We start from the raw sequence: 22,603 nt of genomic DNA on the forward strand, positions 1-22,603 counted from the left end.
TCCCTGTCCCTCCATCACCCTCCACGAGCCAGTTTTGCATCTATTTGTAAATTCATCTCACATTATTTTCTATGTGCACGTGATCCTTAGAATTCGTCTTTGAATCAATTGTGACATCTGAATGGTCTCCTCGTTAATTCGTGAATTGAATAAAACCTTTGACATGTGTACATTTTATATTTGTCTGAGTCATGGCTAGACACAGTTTGAAACATCCCACAGCAATTTATACCTGTGTATGCCTTCATCCATTTATTCACTTACTCATCACAAACAGTAATCGAACACCTAAAATCAGGAACTATGTTGAAATGTATGCATGATACAAAGACAAATAAGCGTGGTCTTGCCCTCAAGATGCTCACAAAGAATTATAAAATAATTATAATTTAAGATAACTGACAAGCACCTTGCAAAAAGGGAATTGGGAAAGGGAGACATCACCATTCGCTCAGGGTAAGACAGAAGAACCCATGAAAGAATTGCCGATGATTTGTGTCTTAGAGGATTCCAGCTTTCAAGGATACGGGGTGGGGGGGGGGGGATATCGCAGGTAAGGGCCTGCTTTTACCTGGCCAAACCTAAGTGTATAAAGTAGAGGGCTAGGAGACCAAGCTGGAAAGTCAAATCACGAGCAGTCATGGAGAACCTTGGATACTGTGCCGAAGGCAGAAGGGACCCACTGAAGTTGCTTTAGCAGGGGAGCATCCTGGCCAAGCCATAGAACGACACTGCCCCCCGCCCCCGCTAGATGGAGTGTAGTTCAGAGAAGACACTTGACTCCAGGGTCAACTGCAATATCCAGGAAAAGTTGGTAATTGTGTCCTGGATCAGGGTGACCATAAAGGGACCGGGAAGGAAGAGACCCAGATAGGCACTGTCTGATCGCCACCGTGACCATCCTGGCACTCCACATGGCAACAACAAACACTGAAATTTCTACAAGTCATTTTCTCTCTCCTCTGGTGCCTTTCAAACACCAGCAAAGCTGCGCTCTTTATGATTCACTCTATTTCCATGCCAACCTTTCAGCTACTGCTGTCTGGCCTCCCTGTCCGCAGGGCAAGATGTCTATAGTCCTTGCACTCCCGCAGGGATCTGACGCCCACTGCTTCTCAGTAAATGCTTTTAAATGACATTGAACTATCTGCTCCTGCACACCAGTGAAGTGCTCCTATTTGACCTGCAGAGACGTCACGTTCCAGGTCAGCAGAATGCTCTCCTGTGCTGTTAATGCATGACTGACTACCTTAATCACGAAAAGAAGCTTCCCTTCAGTGGTATTTTACAGGTACAGGTGCAAAGATTTCAACAACGGCAGAGTGCACTCGGGCACCATGGCAACCGGTGCGTCGGCCCGGATACCCTCGGCAGCGTGGGAACAGTCAGTTCTCCATTCATTGTAGCCGACAACAAAAACGAGAGATGTTTTGTCTTGCCTTGTCCTCTCGGAAAACGTTTGGCAGGTCCCAGGGTAGTAAGGATGCTGGCCTTTAAGCTCAGGGAGAGTCAGGGTGGAGATTACAGCCCCATTGGTTGGAATGCTCCCGGTACATCTGCAGAGGCTACCTTCCACCGGTGCTCTCAGCAGGGGCTGGCTGGGCGCGCGTGCTGGCTGTTGTTTCACATATGCTACTTTAAGTTGATTTAAAATCACTTGCCAGAGACCTTGCCCCAGCTCTGCAGCCCCACATTTCATGGGCTTACGAAGTAATGTGCATGTTGTGGTTACTGTCGGAGCCCTTGTGTAAGAAATGCCTAAGGTACCAAGATTTTATTGCTTTCAGGGGTGTTCTGCAAGAGATTAAAAATTCAAGGAAAACTGTCTGAAGCAAAACCGAGCATGTAAAGGTTTATTTATAAGTATAATAATATAGTTGTATTCTATGTACTAATATAGTTCTATTATGTGTGTGTGTGTCTCTAACCTCTCTGTCTCTTCTGCATCTCTGTCCCTGCCTCTCTCTATCTCTGTCTCTGTCTGTGTCTCTCTCTTCCCAACACTTGGCCAGGTCCTTCCTAGTCCTTAAGGTGTATAGAACTGCAGGGCTTAGCCATAGGCAGTTTTAGGCTCAGAGCCGCAGATTAGCAAAGTCACAGCAAAAAAGAGAACATCTTTCTGCCAGTGTGTGCATGGAGAATCCCAGAGAAGGGCTCTGATTGGCCTGTCCTGGGTCACATGGCCATCTCCAATGGGAACTATGAGTGACCGAGCAAGTCAGTTGCCTACCACTCTGGCCAGAAGAATGGGTTCTATGATGAGAAGACCCAAAAAGACCAGAAGGCGGGTTATTACAAGAAGGAGGGAGGAGACGGTGGCCCCCTCAAAACAATAGACCAAACTAAAAATGTAGGACAAGAAAAAATTCTCAACTGACTTGCACTTCGGGCTTCACCAAACTTCCCACTTTCAAGTATAATGGCTGTAACAACAGCACTGACTTGCCCAAGTCCAGAACGCACCATTAACACTTTATTATATGTAAAGACCTGCCAATAATGCCTTTCACAAAAGTTCTGTTGGAAATCCCCCCTGGAGTTGTGTAACCTCAGGGCTCTGTAGGTCACCTCTAGAGGAAGGAGAAGGGAAGTGGTGTCAGGGGCTGAGACCAGATAGCCAGAGACCGATTTTCAGCATAACTAGAGATCTGAGAGAAGCCAAAGGTCTGAGAGACAGAAAGTCACCAGGGTGTATGCCGGCCATACAGGCAGAAAGCAACATCAGCCATGAGAGGCAGCCTGGCTGGGACAGGTATGGTTTGCCCCCTGCCTTCCTCTCAGTTTTCAGATGGGCACGAACATCTCTGAGTGGACAGGAGGTAACTCCCGCTAGAGAAAGCATGCCCACAGGGAGGCTCGAGTCAGGAGTCGAAGAGAAGCAGGTGTTCTTGTCCTTGCCAACATGGCTGTTCAGCAGAGGGCACAGCCCTCTACTAGCCACACAGCATTACCATGTTTTGTTTCAGACAATCAATATTCATCGAAGTTTGCTCACATATATTTCCTTTCCTCTTTTCTTCAGTGTGGTGTGCATGTGTATGCTTTCATCTGGGATCATTTTAGTCCCGTCTGATAACCTACTTTTAGAATCTTCTACTGTCTTCCTACTGGTGACAAATTATCTTAGTTTTCATTTGCTAAAAAATGTTTACCTTGTCTTCATTTCCAAAAGATACTTAATGGAATATAGAATTCTAGGTTGGCACTTATTTCTTTTCATCATTTTAAGTTGACATTCCACTGTCTTATGACTTCATTGTTTCTGTTGAGAAGGTATGAGCAATGTCTTCTTTTTCCCCTCTGGCTGTTTCTAAGATTATCTCTTTGTCTTTGGTTTCACCAGTTTGTGTCTGATACACAAAGGATATTCATCCTTTGAGGTTCACAGCTCTTCCTGAATTAGTATTATCTTTCATCAATTTTGGAAAATTCTTGACCACTATTTCTTCATATTGGCTCCTACCATATCCTCTCTCCTCTCTTTCTGGGACTCCAATTTCACTTATATTAGGCCTTCTCACCACACCCTACATAATTTCTACACTCTTCTAGCTTTTCATTCCCTTCAGTGTTTCAGTCTGAATACTTTCTTCCAATCTTTCTTGCACCTTATCATTGATTAATGTCTGATTTTCTGCTAAACCTATCCACTGCTCTCTCCTTTTCATGGTAAAAATATACATAACATAAATTTAACCATTTTTAAGTGTGCAATCCATTTCCCTTTTAGTTGTATTTTTCAACTCTACAATTTCCTTTCGGTGATTTTTTAAATACTGTTAGGGGTAACTGGGTGGCTTAGTCAGTTAAGTGTCTGACTCCTGATTTCAGCTCAGGTCATGGTCTCATGGTTGTGAGATCACATCCCACTTTGGGCTCTGTGCTGACAGCACAGAGCCTGCTTGGAATTCCTCTCTCCCCTCCCCTCTCTCTGTCCCTGCCCTGCTCTCTCCCTCTCTCTCTCTCTCTCTCTCAAAATAAATAAATAAAAATTTAAAATAAAATAAAATCCTTTTAAATTCTCTTCCTCCATCTTCCTTGAAGTATGTTAAACATAGTTATTCCAAAGTCTAGAATACCTTCACTAGCTGGGGCCACCATAGATCTATTTGATTCTGTCTCTCATGTCTCTGGAGTCTTGGCTCAATTCTTGTCTCCTTGAATGTCAAATTATCCATTTGTTTCATAGTCAGAATATATATTAAAAATTGTGGAGGAATTTGAGGCTCTGTTTGATATTATCATCCTCCAAAGATTTACCTTTGTTTCTGGCAGGTAACCAAAAAGTCTGGCATTACCAAGTATTAGTGAAGATATGAAGCTATAGAAAGCCACACATTTGCAAAATTATTTAGCATTATCTAGAGAAGTTTATTTTTGATGTTTTTCAATAATCCATTTTAAAATGGGAAACAAGACCCAAAGAGATTAAATAACTTGCTCAAGATTAAATTGCTTTTGAGGTTGGGACCCATAAACACACCTTGGCCTATTTGATGCCAGGGTTCATGTTCTTTCCCTTATATACTATCCTGTCTCCCATGTTCAACTATGAGCAATAAGACTTAAAGAATATCATGACCTTTTCTCCCCTGTCATCTTCCACAAAGTGATATTTCATTAGACCAACTCCTTATAGTAAAAACTGTATGACCACTACTTACTAGTCTATTCCCATTGTCTAGAATAGGGCCTAAAATGTAATAGGGGCTCCAAAATTGCCTGTTGAGTCACTTCCCCAAGTTCCCCACAATTCTCAAGGACCAGAGACACGTATAACCACCTGTCTGGATCATCTGATCTTCCAGGATCCTTAGCACCCTCTCTGGTCATCGAACTTTGTAGAATAAGAAGCATTTTTTGCCCAGTTCTCCTAAATCAAAGACAAGGGTCGGCTGAAATGCGGCAAATATTCTGACAAGTGGGGCAAAATTATTTTCCCCTTTGGTATCCCTCCCTAGAAACATGAGGACTCTAGCCTGGGGCTTTGAAAGCCTGGGGAGATGGGCATAGATAGTATACAAATCTACCTAAAGGCTTCTTTTCAGTATGGTCTCACGTGTCAGTGTCACCATCAGCCTCCTGAAATCTAGGTACCTTCCTCCCATTCGTACTAGGAAGGAAGTCCATCTCATTTTCTAGAAGAAGAAAGAGGGGGAGGAGGAAGTGGAAGGGAGAAAAACAATCTACTTCCAAGCAAGAAATCTCAGAGTGATCTTCAGAGAGTGGTATCCAGCCTTCACCCTACCTCCAGTCCAGGCCAAATGGAGCCGTTATGCATTTTCATTGGCTCCCACATCCATCCGTCTCTCAGTTGGCTCTCTTTCGGTCTGTTGGCTCCCATCTTGCCCTGCACTCCTTCCTGCCCCTCCTGAACTTCTTCCTGTTTACTGACACTTGCCCACTTTCTCCTCCGTGTTTTCGCTAGCTGACCCAAACCTTAAGGCTCTCATAGCAGGTGTGGGATGTTGGGATAGAGGTGAAGTAGATGCCCGCATGAAACAGGAAACTCAAGTTTTCCCAGCTCTGGTCCCAAGACCCAACAACCATTTATCTGAAATGCTGCAAATACATGCCTCCCACAGGGTTGGACTACCTGACACTCATTTCTGAGTCCATACTCCCCCTGGGATCTCTGCTGCCCCTCAAAGGAATATTCCAGAAGAGCACATAGCTCCTGGCAAGTCTTCAGTTCTAAATGTGAGTCGAAGATGATTTTGCCAAAATTAATAATAAATGTTTTCATTTAATTTTATAAGTTGATAAAACCCAGAAGGAGGACAAGGGCATTATTATTCCACAACCTAGTAAGAAGCATGGGATGTAAGGATGGGATGACCAATTCTCTATTTCTTACTGTGCATTTTCCATACTTGACATCATTCTGTATACACAATTTGTAATTGCCTTTATTTTTGGATCACTATTATTTCTTTAGTATATTCCACGTTGTTAAAAAATGTGTCTTAATACCATTTTAAAAACTTTATAGTATAGTGGAGGTACTTCTCAAGGGTCCTCCTATCAAATATTTCCATTTTTTTGACCCTCAAATAATCTTTATCATCGACTTGGCACCTTGTCCGTAAGCCTCAGAATTCAATAGCGTTTTTAAAAACTTTGAAGTGCCAATATCGTCCTTTCAACAGAGCCGAGGAATCTGATTACAGCTCTCTCACGGAGTGATAGTCTCTCACACATTTTTTTTTTCCTTATAGCACATTTTCCCTACTTTGCATATTTCCCCTTCTTGCAATTTTTCAAAATCAGTTTGAACTGATTTTAAATAGATTTCTCTGTGGCAAGGTATTCCCGTGCTATATTCTAATCATCTTTATGGACAGTTTGGAATTATATCATATTTTAAATAAGAGCTATTTAGGAGATTTATGGAGGGCCGGTACTGCTGCATGGACAACTCTGGTTGGCAATAAGATGAAGAAAGTGCAATATTTGAAAACAAAACAAATGTTCCTTCCCACCTCTACATCCAGGTCTGTCTTATAGCTTCATTTCAAAGTTCCGTGAAAATATTCCCACTGGCGCAGGATCAACTCGCGTGTGTTGGAGACAGTAAATCAGGCAGGTGTAAGGTATAGGCTCAGACTCTGTTCCCCTTGCATGCTGTGGTGTAGCTCTTATGCTGAATGCAGCATACAGAAATTCGCTGAGAGGTGCTTGCTGGGGATGGGGAAGTCAGCTGCGCGCATACACGATGTCTTTCTGTGGCCAGACGCGCAGAGACCACCTCACACGGCTGTGCCTGAAATCCAGCTGACCTCAGCACCCACCCTCACACACAAGTGCCAGCCTGGGAAGGGACTAAGCAGCCATGGAGAACTAATCCTAATTCACTCCATAGAAGTCAAGTACTTTTGACCACTGCGGGCCAAGGTCTGTGCTAAGTGAAGACTGCCGAGATGACTGAGACATGGTCCTTGTCCTCAACGAGCTTAGAGTCTCGTGACAGAGATGAATATGTAAACAAATAACTGCAAGGGGCCTGACGATGATATGAGGGGTAGGTTCTCAGTGTAGGAGAAGACAACAGAAGCAATGATCTCTACTTAGCGGAAGCAAGGAAACACTGAACAGAGGAAGAGACACTTGATCCATCTTTAAGGGTGGGCAGGAATCAGATCAAAGAGGAAGGAGCTAGAGTCTAGGAAGAGGGAATAACCACAACAATAACAACAATAACAGCAATAATAGAATATGCAGAGCATCTTGCCACGTGCCAGGCTCTAATCCAAGCCTGTTGGGTATTATCTCATTTAATCCTCACAGCAATGCTGGAAGGCAGAGTCTAGCCTAGTACCCATGTTGAAATGAGCCAACACACAGAGAAGCTAAAGTAACTTGCTCAAAGCCTTACTTGTAGAACCTTCAACAACTAGACCCATTCAGGTAACTACCATTGTCTCAATACTGCTGAAGCATGGTAGCAGTGGGGCCAGAGAGGCTGAGAGCAAGGAGGAGCCAGATCTCAAAGGGCCTTAAATGTCATGCTAAGGGATTGGATTTTAATCCTGCAGGTATCGAGAACTAAAGATATAAAGTTTGGAAAGACAGAACTGATTGGTAAGGACAAAAAAGCCAGAGTCAAGAAACCAGTTAGGAGACTATTAAGGTAGTCCCGGGAAGAACAGATGAGCCCTGGAGCCTCAGGTGAGAAAGAAACATCAGGACAATAGTGACCTGTGTCTCTAGTTCCTGTTCTTCGGAGTATGTGGTACCAGTTCCTCAGTAGGGTCCATACTCAGCCAATAAAATCCCCATCTGACCTACTTCCCAAAGAACTGGGAAAGGAAATAGGGAGGAAGGAAGTGTGGGGCCTGTGGTAACCCCACTTCCTGACCAGAGCATCTGCTAAACTATCATGGCCTTCAAGAAGGGCTTTCCACTGCTGAAGATGGAGGTCCCATTTTCAGAAGACAAACCAGGCAGAAGACCCAGCTCTTGGGCCTGGGATCCCCATGCCCATGGTCACTCAACCCAACAACAAAGAAGGCACTCCAAGAGTGGGATGCGATTGTGGAAACACCCTCCCCAATTTTTTCTATCCTTCCCTTCTAGATCTGCCAAAAGATTGAAGCATAAAATTGCTTATGATGGGAAAAACCACATAAATTTTTTTTTTGTGAAGAGTTTTATCAAAATAGAATAATAACATGTATGAGAAAACAGTATTCTGGTTGGTCTGTTTTCCTTCAGTTGGTTATAGGTGCTGCATGTGAACTCTGGCCTGTATTCTGTGGTTGCTCCGTCAATAAAAACTAAAACTTCAGCTGTGTGAAAAAAATGCGAGGGTGTGGATCATTTGTCTTTCTTTTGCTGAAGTGTAAATATAGGAGAGCTTTATGATTAACTGATTAAAAAGGGGAAAAAGCTTCATAATTAGGTTTCATAGAGCTATAGATTTTACATTAAGTGGTTTATTACAAAAAGTTGGAAACATTGATCTGAGACATTAGACCACTCTGATTAAATTTATGGTACATTGGGAATACTTGGGCCAATTATCGGATTAAGGGTCCGCCATGATGATGTAAAATATGGTCTATCTGGCGATTACTTTCCAACTCTTGACCCTGTCCCTACTATATTCTCATTTCTTTAAAAATTTTGCCACCGAAGGGAACTGGCCCACTTAGCTTTCCAGAACTGAAGTGAAATTTAAGACCTCACGCAAGTTTCAAATCCATTTGGACAAGTTCATATTTGTAAGATTTAACTACAAAACAAAAGGAGAAGATTTTAATGTCCTCCAATAGATAGTTTTTAAAAAAATATTGGGATATTCATATGAGATTCATATGAGAGATAATATTCATATTATACAAACACTTCTAATTATGTTTTTTGAGCCTACTGAATTACTTGTGAAATGCTCATAACATCATGTTAAATGGAAACAAGACAGGATACATAGCATCATATTCCATGCGGCCCCAAATATATGGGCTTGCCTATGTGCATGTGTCAATATTTGGGGGCTGGAGGTTCTGGAATGAAATCTAAAAATATTTCCCAGTGGTTATCTTTAGGGGATGGTATGACAGCAAATTTTTATTTTTCTATTTATTTATGATTTCCTAAAATTTGGGAATTTGCTATACTAAGTATTAATATGTCTTCGTTCTTTTACAAAGGAGAAAGAAATAATTTTGTAAACATTGTCCTTCAAAGCAACTCTCTGGAAGCCTGCACAAGTACTGAGTGATGACGTTGCCTTTGCTCACTTCTGTAATTACGCCCAAATCCAGTCTCTGGCCACAAGTCAAAAGTAATGTTTTTACCTCACAACTACATTTTCCTCTGTCTTATTTTGGAAAATGTTCTTATTCTGTTCGCTCACCAATTTTTATTCAGGAGCCTTGGCTTCAAACCACATTTGGCAGATTCTAAAAGTCAAATGTGCCTTCTTCAGACAGAATTGCTATCCTGATGATATTGAAAAGGCTATATGAAGTACTCTGTGTTGGGCAGTTCAGGCTTCCATAACAAAATATCATAGACTTGGTGGCTTAAACAGTAGAATTATTTTCTCACAGGTTCTGGAGGCTGGAAATTTGAGATCAGGGTGACAGCTGGGTCAGTTTCTGGCGAGGTTCCTGCCTTACAGATGGCCGGCCACCGTCTCTGTGTCCTCACACAGCAGAGAAAGCACTCTGGCGTCTCTTTTTATAAGGACACTAATCCTTTTGGACCAGGGCTCCACCCCACTCTTATGACCCACCTAACCTCACCTCACCTAACCTTATTTACCTCCTAAAAGCCCTGTCTCCAAATACACGTACAAATGTGGGGCGGGGGAGGGGACACAAGTCAGCCCATATAGCAAGCTTTGAAAGCACTTTCAAATGAAGATTTTCAATAGTTTTGAACATTCTTTGCCATAAAGTGTATCGCCTGCCCAGTTTCCTACTGTGAATACAACACCATTTACTTGGATGAACAATTGTCCAACACCTTTGTTTTCTAAAATGATTTACAATCTATTCTGTTAGAACACCTATTCCTTTAACACACATTAGCTCCTATCTCATTGAGAAATAGGAGAACGGTGTTTGGATAATCCAGAAGTTGAACTGTTTCTTCTGTCTGAGTACATTTTTTCACCCAGTCAAGGACAACTTTTCTCAGCATTAAGAGAAAAACGTCTTAGAAATATATGAAGATCTTAAGACAAAAGCTTAAAATCCCATAGAAGTGACTTTAGTACAATCGGTGGCTGGTTTGGTGACTTCATAAACCACAACGTTTATTTTAAGCCTGTTTGGGGAAGCTACAATTACAGATGAAGAAGCTACAAAGACATTTCCTCCTGGTAAGAAAAACAGGGGCGCCTAGTGGCTCAGTTGGTTGAGGGTCTGACTCTTGATTTCAGCTCAGATCATGATCTCATGATTCATGGGTTGGAGCCACAAGTCAGTCTCTGTGCTGACAATGTGGAGCCTGCCTGGGATTCTCTCTCTGCCCCTTCCCCACTCGTGCTTGTGCTCTCTATCAAAAATAAATAAACATTAAAAAAAAGATTCTCGGGGCGCCTGGGTGGCACAGTTGGTTAAGCGTCCGACTTCAGCCAGGTCACGATCTCGCGGTCCATGAGTTCGAGCCCCGCGTCAGACTCTGGGCTGATGGCTCGGAGCCTGGAGCCTGTTTCCGATTCTGTGTCTCCCTCTCTCTCTGCCCCTCCCCCGTTCATGCTCTGTCTCTCTCTGTCCCAAAAATAAATAAAAACGTTGAAAAAAAAATTTAAAAAAAAAAAAGATTCTCTCTCTCTCTCTCTCTCTCTCTCTCTCTCTCTCTCTCCAAGCCCCCCCCCCGCCAGCCTCCACCCCTTGCCCCCACTCATGCACTTTCTCTAAGACAAAGAAAAAAAGGGGGGGAGGAGAAAGAAAAATAACGAAGAAGAAAACTTTACCTGGATTATATGTTTAATGTTGATGAAACTGGTCACTGTTAGAAATGAGGCATGCATGAACCCCAGGATTTTAAACTTGCAAAAGACCAATATTGGGTCACAGACCCACACACAGATTTTACCAGGCCAGTGTGTTATTGGATTATTACTGCTTTTATCTGTCTCTAGTTACAAAGTGCTGTTGATTTTGAAGGACCTGTCTGATTCCATATTCCCCATAAATCCTGTAATTTTTAACCCACAGTTTTGTAGAAGACAGGACTTTAGAGAACACATATATGGAGTTATTGCAAAAAATGCCTGTACATAAAACCTTTTATATGAATAAGAAACTTATTAATTACATCATTTTATAATCATTCCTCCTCTCCTCCTTCCAAAACTCAGCTCTTCTGAAAAAGCTTCCAAATCACCCCCCCCCCATCTGTATCCCAACTAGCTTAATTGATGCCTCTTCCCTCTCCTTTGCTATTTCATGCAACACCCCCCACCCCCAGTTTATTAAATGTCTTCCTTAATGAACTCTGTGATCCAGGAAAGAAGAAAACTTGGTTTTAGTTTATTAGTCCCCACATTTGACTGCACAAAGCTACTGATGCCACATTAAGTGATATTGCCAGAAGTGTAGGGCCAAGGGCAGGCTTCTCCAAGATGGGCCACTTTAGCATGAAGACTGTTTTACGTCAAAAAGCAATCAAAACCCAGCAGATTCAGGAAAAGTTCTTCCCTCCCCCACAAGTGCCTAAAAAGAATTTAAATAAAGGGCCTGCTCCAGGAAGAGAGCTGTCACTACAGATGACTACATTATACTGTGAACTATGTAGGGTGGTTAGGGAGGAAACTAGCAAGGTTTATTTGATCAAAGTCCTCTGTGTCCCATTGTTTCTGAGTGGCCAAGCAAACATTTGTTTACCAAACATTTAGTCTTTTTCACTTCCTGTGAATTGCATTTCTTCCCTTTGAAGTCCCAGACCACCCCCCCCCCTTCTCCTTCATCCTTATCTTTCCTGACTGTCACTGGAGTTTCCATCTCTGTGTGGATTCCCTGTACATGTGAAATTAACTTTTATTTTCTCCCGTTCATCTGTTTCCTGTCAATTTGATTCTTAGTCCAGCTACAAGGACCGAGGAGGGGACAGCCATTCTTCCTCCTCAACAGATGGGACAGACAAGCTCTCCAAGTTCAGGGACATCACCTCGCCATATTCAGCAGACATGCATCCAGTGAAATGGGTACCATGAATGAAACACATTGGCCGCCATTATACCATCTTCTCACATGTTAACTTGGTATTTTTTAACCACACCCAGAGCTGGCAAGATCAAGAAATGTTGTTTTCATTTGGAGATAAGAAAACTGACCTGTAGACAGGCAAATGGGCTCGAGAAGCCCAGGATAACAGGCCAGGCCTGGGCCAAGTTCTGCCAACTTCCAGGCCAGGCTCTTTTCATTCCATTCCAGGCCAAGCTCCTAGCTTATCTTATCTTTTTTTTTGTAATCTTTGCATCAAAGATTCTGTTTCCTGCTAAACTGCATAATGATTTATGCAACTGAAACACCCATCTACATAGACACCCTCACCCGACTTTTCTTCTCATACTGTCTTTAGATTGGACGTCATTTGTATGTGAGATCTATATTTTTATAAAACTGTATAGAAGTTTAAAGAAAACGTTTATCACAGACACACACACACACACACACACACACACACACACTGCCTAGTTGTAAGTATTAACCAGCAGTTCCTTCCAACCTTCCAATGAGCTCCATCCTGGCTCTTGACGGTCTCTCCCATAGACCCAAGACTGCTGGGCTCTTGGCTTCTCATGCTCACCACATCGTTCCCATCTAAGAGTCTTCGCACATACATCAAGATTCACTCAACCTTTAGGTCTTACTCAGGCATCTCCTCCTGAGGAAAGCCTCGTCTCTGTCCCTGAATAGGCCCACTCCCCCAATTATAGGTTCTCACAGCACGACATAACTCTCCCTCAGATCCCTTGTCATTGATACAATTTTACGTGAATGCGTGTGTAATTATTTGATGATACCTGTGTGATGGCAGAGACTGTACCAGCTTTTGCTGATACATGGCCTGAACTTGGCACATTACTGCCAGGCCCACGTTGGACTTCTCTTCTTATTCACCCCATCTTTGAGGCTACAACCATCTGGCTGCCTAGAGGTGCAAACCTCTGTTCCTGGATAGGTTTTGCCCAACTCTCCTTAAATAAGGTCTGAGACTCACAGTTTTGTCCTCTGTGATCCCCGTTATTATACAAGAGCCCTGTTGATGTGGTGGTGGTGGAATGTTGGGGGAAGGGACGTGTTCTATGTTGTCCTGGGATGAGGTCTCAGTGTTTTGAGTGAGCCTGCGCTCCTGCACTGCGACCTTTACAAGGGTTTCTCAGCTTTGTCTTGCCCCTCTGAAACCTCCAACCCCCTTAGGTGAGACAGGAAGCCTAGAGGGAGAAGGAGCTGGGATTCCCCTTCTCCTATTGTTTAGTCTTCTGTAAAAAATTTATTAGGTTAGGCTCTGGCCAAATAGTTTCTCATGAGATCAGGCCTTGAAGAACAGAACTTTCTGGGTATATTTCAAAATGGCTACTCCCCATCCCACCCACCCCCCCGCCTCCCACTCCCTGCCAGAAGCACTAGCAATGTGGGGGGGGGGGGGAGGGTGTTTTTCCTCTCTTATCTTCACAGTGAGAATCTTGTAGGGCTCCTGGTGATAAAGCTCATAAATGTGTGGGATCCCCCTCCCTCCCAAGACTAGATCCCCTGGAGTTTTTAAGTGTCAGACTTGTCCATGCTGAGCCTTCAGAAACTCATCTACTAAAGTTTAGGTTTTCCTACCTAGACCATTTCCTGTAGAATGTTCTGTTCTGGACTTGTGATCTGGTAGGTTATAATTCTATCTGCCTCTATCTCTTCAGTTGTGGGGACAGAGGTTTGCCCTGTAACCTCACTTCTCTGATGGATGTAGAAAGAGTTATTGATTTTCAGTTTGTCCAGCGTTTTTCTTGTTCTAAGTTCCTTTCATGCTGAACTGGACACCAAAAGTCCAGGTTTGCCCAACATGGGGAAATAGCTTTTTGCTCAGTCCTGGCTGACTTCCCCTTCCTGCACCTTTCCTGAGGCCTTTCACGTGCAGTCCCACATGGACTCCATGGAGGTTGAATACCAAACAACTCGGGAAAAAAGATCTTGCAGGCTATTCAATTTATATATAGGTGCAATCACTCAAAGTTCATGTTTTATTATTTTTATTTTTTTAATGTTTATTTATTTGAGAGAGAGAGAGAGAGAGAGAGAGAGAGAGAGAGAGCAAGCAGGGCAAGGGCAGAGAGAGAGGGAGACAGAGAATCCAAAACAGGGTCCAGCCTCTAAGCTGTCAGCACAGAGCCCAACGTGGGGCTTGAACCCACAAACCGTGAGATCATGACCTGAGCTGAAGTCGGACTCTTAACCGACTGAGCCACCCAGGCACCCCTCAAAGTTCATATTTTAATAGGCTGAAATTTCTTCTGTAGATTTTTGTCTGATGCCGTTTGAATAATTTGAGATAATTATTTATACAGAAACAGTTTCCTATAACAAGGCCTTCGTGTGATAGCATGAACATTTATAAGAGGCTTTTTTATTAATGAGAGCAAATAAAAAGAAAATGAAGACAGACAGGGGTATACGTGTCTGGACCTCCGTGACTAAGTTAGCAAACATTTTGTGCAATATTTACTGCTTTAGATCATGGACAGGCTCTGTAGGAAATTACTAATGAGTTTACTATCTAACCAAAACCTGACAGGAACAAGCACGTGTGAGGTGGGAATCACACAGAGAATCAGAATGCTCACAGGAAGAAAAAAGGCAGAAGATTAAGAACATAAGAAAGATGTAGTACAAAGTGAGGGTCTTCCTTGAACCACTGGGGAGAGCAAAGCCAAGTGGAGCGGTGAAGAGATCCTTCTCACCTACTAGCCCACATCTCTCCTGCACGTCTAGTCCCCCTGTGGCGTCTACCACCCCTTCCACCCACATCCCAATTAAGTCATTCTGCACTCACTGCCTCAGAGGAAGGTTGTGACTTTGTAGAAAGGAGAGGATAACAAAGAGTCCTTTTCTTTTGTGTTCCAGAGGCAGGTGCCCTTAGAGAAATAGAAAGCCTTGGACAAAATGCCTGTCGGGGGTAAGAGAGGACATTTTCTCCTTCTCAGGCTAGAAAGCTACCCCAAAGTTGTGGAAGATAAAGGAGAGAGACAGATGGCAGCACGTGTGTCAGCATCTTTGTGTTGAGTGAGTCACTCAGTCAACAAGAGGAAGGAAAGTTTGGGTCTTCTGCCTTTTCTCCTGGTTAGAGTCCCAGAGAGGCAGCAGAACCTGTCAGAGCGTTGGCGAGATCCAAAGGTAGAAGGAACTTGCACTCTTGGCCTACATAAGGCACCTAGAAGGAAGCAAGAACCTTGAGAGGGAATGTATCTGCACATGGGTCAACAACCCGGTGAGTAATGGTTTTCACCTGGGACATATGTCCTCAAGGACCAGACGTTCTCCATCCCCATCAGGCCTTGCCATTCCCTAAGCCCACATATTTATGCACCTGGGAAGGGAATGAAAGACTCAAATCGAGCATTTGCAATCGTCCCAGAAGAGCAGGCCCTACATTAGCAATATGTGGGGTGTAAGTGTAAGTTGAGTTGCAGAAAAATACAAAATGTGTCAGTGAACTTAGGTCCAGAATCACACTTGCTATCAGCTAATGGAAAAAAGTTTGATCCATCTGAAATGTACCTAATGTCTATCATGTGTCAGCTTCTAATCTAAGCACCTTCCTCTCCTTAATTTCACCACAAGCTATAACATAAAGAAACCAAGCTCAGGGAGTTTAGGTAACTTGCCAAGATCATCAATTTATTGTGTGGCAGATCAAGAACTCCAGCCAGCCACTGCCAGACAACAAACTCCACACTGTTAACCTTTCCTCCATTCTGACTCCTACTGGAGGGCAAAATACAATGGCGAACTACTCCATCCCTGCCCTCACTGAGCTTGTAGTCTAGAATGACTAGGAGGAAGAAAAGGGTTTCCAAGCAGCTTAACCCAGTCCTGTTGGATAAGAAGGCACGGGAACAAAAAGTCTGGATCATCTTTTGTCCTCTTGTAAAGACAATCTCAGCTAGAGACTGGAAGATAACCAGATATAATTTCTCTACTTCAAAAAAAAAAAATGCTACTGGCTTTGGAGTCAGGGTTTGGTGCAAACCTGGGCTGTGTGGTGCATCAGCTGTGTGGCCTTGGGCAGGTAAACTAATCTAGCTGAACTTCACTTTCTTTAGCTTGAAAACAGGAATAATAATATCCATCTCACAAGCTCATCAAGAAGTGAGTGAGATCATCCAAATACAAGTCAGCCTAATGACTAGTTGATTATCAATACATATTAGCTCCTTTCCCCTCCCTCCAGCACAAAGCATCCTCCAGAACTACCATCCCATCTTGAGTCATTCCCAGTTAAAGACTTCCCAGTCTGAGATGCCAACTGAACCTTCCACGGTAAAGGCAAACCCAAACTCCTCAGGTTCTCAGTGTCAGACAGACATAGCCTGCCTTTGAGCTAGAGTTCACTTGGGTTGTCTAGAATTGTTTGAAGTTACTTCACCTGAAAGAGTTACTCCGCACTGGACCCACCATGTGTGGTCATTTTTGAATACGCCCCAGAGTCCAAAGAACTGACCATAATCTACCTCTTGCAGATACTATTCCCAACACAGCCCTCAGAGGGCAAGTCTACATCTTCATTGAGCATATATTGACTTTCCCTAGGTGAAAACACATGATACTTGGCACCAGGAGTGATAGAAAGATAAATAAGGCATGGTCTTTGCCCTCCAGCAGGCAAAGGGATACATATAAAAATAACTGACCCAAAGTAGACTAATAAATTACACAAGAGAACATGAATGTGCAATAGAGCAAGGATGTAGATTGACTGAGCAGGGGGGAAGGGGAAGTGCCTTAGAAGAACTGAAATTTGAAATAGTCCTTGAATGATGCTATGGCTGTACCCAAACAATATGGGAAGTCTGATAGAAGAGTCGTGTAAAAAATTTCAAAGCAGAGGTAATAGCTCAAGCAAAGTCATATGGGTTAGAAAGCCCACACTGTGGGGGCACCTGGATGGCTCAGTCAGTTGAGCATCCGATTTTGGCTCTGGTCATGATCTTGTGATTGGTGAGTTCGAGCCCCACATCAGGCATGCCGCTGTTAGCACAGAGCCTGCTTCAGATCCCCTGTCCCCTTCTCCCTCTGCTCCTCCCCCATTCACATGCTGTCTCTGAAAAATAAAAATAAACATTAAAAAAAAAATAAAGCCCATACTGTGTCCTGGGGCAAGATGTGGCCAAAATTCATGTGCAGCAGGAGGTGGCCATGGATGCTCAAATTTTGGAGGGTTTCTAATGCACTTTAGGGTCTATGTTATACAGGAGGGGGAGTCATCACATGTGGTTTTGTAAAACGGCTTGAACAAAACTTGATGAGAATAGGGACAAATATAATGATTATTACATGTTGTAATTAGAGTTAAGTACATCTTTCTGGATAATCACTACCAAGAAAGTAGTATCAATGGGATAAAACTTTGGCTTCTGCCTCTAAATTTAACACTTTTTTCCACTAATTCAAATCCAGTGGCTGTTAACTCTGGGTACAACACAAGGGGACCTGAAAAATGTTATGAAAAGAAAGAAAGAAAGAAAGAAAGAAAGAAAGAAAGAAAGAAAGAAAGAAAGAAAGAAAGAAAGAAGGAAGGAGAGAAAGAGAAAAGAAAAAACAAACTATGTCTGGGTCCCTACTCCCATAAATTCTCAGTTATCTGGTCTGAGGTGGAGTCTGGACATTGCTATTTTTTAAAACCCCCCAGATGATTCTAATGTTGAGGCAAAGTTAAAATCCACCGAGTGTGGCCCATGGACCAGCAGCATCGGCATCCCTTGGGAGCTTTTTAGAAATCGAAAATCTTGGACCCTCACCCAGGCCCCAGTGGATCAGAATTTGCACTTTTCACAAAATCCCCAAGTGGTTTGTCGCCATCAAAATTTGAGACACACTCGTGTATACATTACTGCCTACCCACACCCCACCACCGCCAAACCCATTCTCGCCGGAAAAGGGAAGAAGTAAAAGCCCCGAAGATCTAGATATGAGATTATTACTAAATCTCATAACAGAAGCATGAAGAAACTTATCTCAAGTTTGCCAGGTCAGGGCCTCACTGCATGGCACCAGCTGACTTCAACAGGGAAAAAAGGAAGAGAAAAGCATTTGTTTAAGCAGAAGGTTCCTGACAGAAGGACAGAGTCCTAAAATAGTCTGAGGCAGATGGGGTCAGCAAAAACCTGTGGTGACTGGGAAGGCACCATGATTTAGCACGTGCCCCTGACACAGCAGCCCAGGCTCACAGGATGGTGAGTCAATGCCCTGGGGTGGCTCCTGGGTCTGCCCCTGCTTCTGGAGAAGGGCACAAGGTTTTCCTCCTCCACCTGTTCCCCCCCATGGGACGGCATGTCTATTGTCCTTTTTACCTGCCATCATTAAGCTGCAAGCTCTCAACTGTGCTCAAGTTAAAAGAGAAAAGTCAAGACTAGCCATCAGTTTATGGTAGCCAGAGGAAAAGCCATTACACAGATATGGAATCAAATCTTTAACTGTTGGAAACTGACATGGTCTGAATGGCTGTGTCCCCCCATTCATATGTTGAAACCTAACCCCTAAAGGTGATGGAATTGCAAAGTGGGGTCTTTAAGAGGTGACTAGGTCATGAAGGTGGAGCTAATAGGTCATCAATGGGATTAGAGCTTATAGGAAGAGATGCCAGAGAGGTTCCTAGACCCTTCTACCACATGAGGACACAGCAAGAAGTCTGTAACTTGGAAGAGGACTCTCACCTGACCAAGTGGGCACCCCTGATCCCGGACCTCCAGCCTCCAGAACTGTGAGGAACTTGTGTTGTTTATGACCCACCTAGTCTGTGATATTTCATGATATCTGCCCAAATGGACTAAGACAGAAGCCATTATGAGGCACCACCTTGGCTTCAGAAAATGATTATGAAATTGCAAAATTATGCTTTGTGTTTCAAGTAGAAGACCGGTAAGAAGCCAAAAGTGCTCAAGGCACTGAGAGCTGATGAAAGCTGGAAGAGAACTTTGTAGCAAGAAAAATTCATCTCAGAGTGAAACCAAATCAGACTGGCAGAAACATCTACTGCTCAGTCCTCAATGCCTTCCAAACGCATTCCCAGACACCAGTAAACCCTCAAGCTCCACAGGGGGAAAAAATATCACTTGGGTCTTCAAAGGTAGCCTGTCACCAAATCTTGATGAATTAAGAAATGACCTTTGGGGTGCCTGGGTGGCTCAGTTGGTTAAGCATCCAGCTTCAGCTCAGGTCATGATCTCACGGGTCATGAGTTCCGGCCCCGCGTTGGGCTCTGTGCTGACAACTCAGAGCTTGGAGCCTGCTTTGGATTCTGTGTCTCCCTCTCTCTCTCTACCCTTCCCCCACTCATGCTCTGTTTCTCTCTCAAAAATAAATAAACATTAACAAATTTTTTTAAAAAGAAATGACCTAGAAATTTTCAAACTACAGTTTTGTAACTGATTTCCTCCTACTGGTTGATCATGGCGAATCCCCCAGGCTACTCCAGTATGAACTTCCTACATAGAAAAGGACAATAATACCAAAGAGTTCACCTCTCTTACCTAGAGAGAATTCTAAAATGAATTGCTTTCCAGCCTCTGGAAAAAAATGTTACCTTGGAGGTGTAACTCTAATTAATAGCCAAGTTTGCAAAAGCATCAACCACAACTGGAGACAGCTTAGAACTGAAGCATTCTCCGAGGGAAGTAAGCCAAGAAAGTGAAGTGCAACTTCTCTCCATCACTTGCTGAGTATGCAGGGCCCTCACACACACCCAGCAGGACCATAAGGGCTCAGCAAATGTTTGCTAGTATCTTAACCTTTATTGTTAATATCTTAAAGATTTTATTTTTATTATTTTTTTGAGAGAGAGAGAGAAGGGAAGGAGGCAAAGAAAGGGAGGGAGAGAGAGAATCCCAAACAGGCTCCACGCTTACTACAGAGCCTGACTTAGAACCGATCTCACAACTATGGGATAATGACTTGAGCCAAAATCAAGAGCCAGAGACTCCATCGACTGAGCCACCCAGGTGCAGGCACCCCTTTATTGTTCATATGTTGACTATATGAAATTGCCATCTGTGTGGGAACAAAATAGTCAGATACAGACAAATTCACATGGTTCAACCGACCATCAACTTAACCAAAAGATGTTAAATAGTTGGTGGTGGGGAAGATTGCAATGAGATAAGGTTGCTCATATCCTTATGGAGGTAACATAAATGGGCATACAGTTCTTAGAAATAAACGTTGGTAGTATGTATTTTAAAAACTTTAAATTTTTTCATATTCTCTGACACAAAACCCTAACATCTTGGGCTCTATCATGGTACAAAGTACCAAAGAAAGTACAAAGATGTACTTTCCAACATAATTTAAAATAATTGCTTAAATTTAACGTAAATTTTAAATAACTGCTTAAATGAACAAAATTAAATAATAGGTAATAGCGTAAAAATGCTATGTCACATTTAGAAGATAGAATATTACATACCATTTAAAACTATTTTTAAGAGACACATAATGCCATCAGAAAATGCTTATAATGTTGGAGAATACAAAAGTGGACAAAGATACACAAAATATAAACTCTGGGAGATAGAATTCTCAGTGATTTTATTCTTTTTCATTTCTTACAAATTTCTATGTTTGTAAACACATTTTTATAGCCACAAAAAGTATTTTCAAATAAACATAATTATATAAATTTCCAAAAAAGAACCAAAATCATCTACTCCCACACACAGCTTAGAGACTGAAGACTATAATGACCTACCCTCATACACACTCAACTTACAGTATATTAGCATGATACTGTTATTCTAGAACACTCTTGCCCAGGCAAATGCCTTGATTATTTATTATAAGGATCTCCCTAAAGATCCATCAACTCTTCCATTATAAAGCATTAACTGCACCCTCAGTTGATTTAAATCCTTGCATCAAAAGTCTTCACGTCGCTGTTTCCAACAATCCAGGACTATCATATCATGATCCTTAACCAGCCTTAATCACCCTACCACTTCTCACACACACACACACACACACACACACACACACACACACGGCAAGACCTACCTTATACCAACTTCACAATTTTCAACAAATTCTGACCTTGCCCTCCCCCTTTGATAGACTGCTGAAGCTCTTTGGTACACTGGTGTTCTCCCCAACAGCAGTGAGCAATGAACACAGCTTTGTCTTATCAACAGGCTATGTTGTTGATATTTGGGGAGCCAGCATATGACAGAGTAATGCTTATGAAATCCCGTCAGGAATTTTCTGTGAGACAGGCTCTTCCCAATCCAAGCTGTAGGAGATTTGCTGGCATAAAATAAAATAAGATAATAATACAGAGAACGCTGAAGGGGAAGGTAGGTTAGGAAGCACTATCCTCCCATGCTCAGTAACATGTAGGCTGTGAGAAAAGGCAAGGTGAAGTATTTGCTAAATGTGCTAGGTAGCATCCTAGGATAACCCCACATGACTTCACCTTTGTATAATCCCTTCCCCTGTGAATGTGGGTGGGTCCTTTGATAGGATGAGGTACCTCCACTATGATGATGTGATTAAGGATGATACATAGAGGATTTTTCAGTTGACTTTGAGCTAATGAAAACAGAAATTACTCAGGTAGACCTAACGTAATCACAGGAGCTTTTAAAGGCAGAGCATTTTCGATGGAACCAAGATGGTGAAACAGCATGGACGTTTTTGTGTGTCTCACATCCATGAAATACAGCCAGACCAACACTAAACCATCCTGCACACCTAGACAAGTGATCTGAGGATTAACACAACAATCTGCACAAACTGAACCACAGAATTCAGCAGGTACACGGTGTGGAGAGGTGCACTTGGGGATAGAGAAGCTGCAGCGGGCAGGGAGCAATTTTTGCATGCAGAGAGAGGATGGGGGTGGGGCGGAGAACATGGGGAAACACCCCCCCCCCAAAGCAGCTGGATAGAAAGTAGAAAAGTGGAAATAGCCACAGGGACTGAACAAAAAAGGGAGAAAGGAGAAAGGAGAGGGTTTAAATTCTGTTAAGACTGTAAACAGGGGTAGTGCAGTCTGCAGCTCCACAACTCAATACCTGATAGTGCTCTGGTGGGAAGGGCGAATCCCCAGGAGCAGAGTGGGGTCCAGGAGGTTCTCAGGCCACACAGGGAGAGGCGGTTCCACTGCTGGAAGGACATTTGGTAGAGACTACTGAGGCCACCTGGGCCCAGCAGACCCCAGAGAACGTCCACATTTGCTGGTGCTGGAACAAGGTTGCTCAGGGTGAAGGCAGGTGCCAGATGTGTGTTGTGATTTGCCATAATCCCCGAAAAGCTACTGCTACGCTATCTCACGAACATTTTCTGGGGTGGGCTGGCACCTGGCCGCAGCCTCGGGGAACCGGCAGCAGCAGGGTCCACCAGGCATTCCTGGGTGCGGCCGGCATTCAGCCATTGCTCACTGAGACCCTTCC

Source organism: Prionailurus viverrinus, chromosome A1, assembly GCF_022837055.1.
Source record: "Prionailurus viverrinus isolate Anna chromosome A1, UM_Priviv_1.0, whole genome shotgun sequence".
NCBI lineage: Eukaryota > Metazoa > Chordata > Mammalia > Carnivora > Felidae > Prionailurus > Prionailurus viverrinus.